Raw genomic sequence first — 1,194 nt, forward strand, 5'->3', positions numbered from 1 at the left:
GGGGGGGGGGGGGGGGGAAGGAGAAGGTAGAGGGGGCGCAAAAAAGGCAGCAAAAGAAGAACACGCGTTGCTGATACGATGGAAGCATGTCCAGTAAATTCTGTACTTTTCTCCCAAATTTGACACGTTTTCCAAAGTCTTTTGACCAGGATTGTTGATGCTTCGTTCTTTAAGTTTTTTACGAGATCGAGTGTAAGAAGTAGCGCCCGTTGAACGATGGAAGCGTGTCCAGTTTTTCATACAGTTTACTGCTTTACCGTAGTATCTCCCCGAGCAGTTGGAACGTCTGCAAAGCAAGCAATACGCATAATAAGCACCAGCAGACCTCTGGCGCTTTTCCGGTGACCTATCTTGCAGAAAAGCCTCAAAACTTTTTAACATACCAACTATGTGTGACAAGAGAGAGGCGATCGTCAAGAGATCAGTAATCACATCAGCTGAACCCTTCCGCCACATAACCCTACTACTGCATATACACGGAGAAGCCGTAAGTTTCAAGTTCAACGTTTAAGAACTTATCATTTTTGACAATTTTATTGTTAGCCATTGTCGTTAACACACCTTTTTTAATTATTCCTTTTTTTAAGTACCTTTGCATATAAATACATACATATTTAACTTCAATATAGTACGTCTGTAAAGGTTATCGTACTTCATCCGGTCCTAGTAGGGCTTTAACGATTATTTTTTATAAACTACCTACCTTCCCACCTAAATGCTCGCTTCAGTTATCTCTCCAAAGTACTATTTTAAATAACGTGTCCTCTATTCGAACGCAAGAGGTTTGGATACACCAATTTTCTGAGTGACCACAGGCGCAGTCGAAACGTCGAAATCCAAGTCCTAAGAGACCGCATCAAACGCTTCTTTTTAAGAGTTAAACCCAACATAGTCTTTTTGACTTACTTGAAGTGTTTGGGAGAAAGCACAAAATTCATATGGGACTTGAGTATTCTGATCATGCAGGTCCTAATTCATTCCCCTCTATTAACTATGGTAAAATGAGGATCACCAATTTAACCTAGGTAAAAACGGATTCAACCTGAGAACGGATTTGACCGACAACATGTACACCGTCCAAATATACGGTATGCGTGACAATTTATTCTTGATTCTCCTGATTTTCATTACTATAGCTGACTATGAAAAAAGCACATGACGGATAAAACTATATATGATATAACTAGGCCAACC

General features: G+C 40.2%; 1 protein-coding gene across 2 annotated transcripts in view; it reads right to left on the reverse strand.

The window, feature by feature from the left end:
• Window positions 1-1,084: 1,084 nt before the first annotated feature.
• LOC138047548 (aflatoxin B1 aldehyde reductase member 4-like) overlaps window positions 1,085-1,194 on the reverse strand; it is a 15,763-nt gene continuing 15,653 nt past the window's right edge. For both annotated transcript variants that reach the window (XM_068894444.1, XM_068894445.1), the window contains exon 12: window positions 1,085-1,194. This exon is cut by the window's right edge and continues 619 nt beyond it. The gene's annotated coding sequence lies outside the window, so the exon portion shown is untranslated.

This window comes from Montipora capricornis, chromosome 4 (genome assembly GCF_036669925.1).
Source record: "Montipora capricornis isolate CH-2021 chromosome 4, ASM3666992v2, whole genome shotgun sequence".
In the NCBI taxonomy this organism is placed as follows: Eukaryota; Metazoa; Cnidaria; class Anthozoa; order Scleractinia; family Acroporidae; genus Montipora; species Montipora capricornis.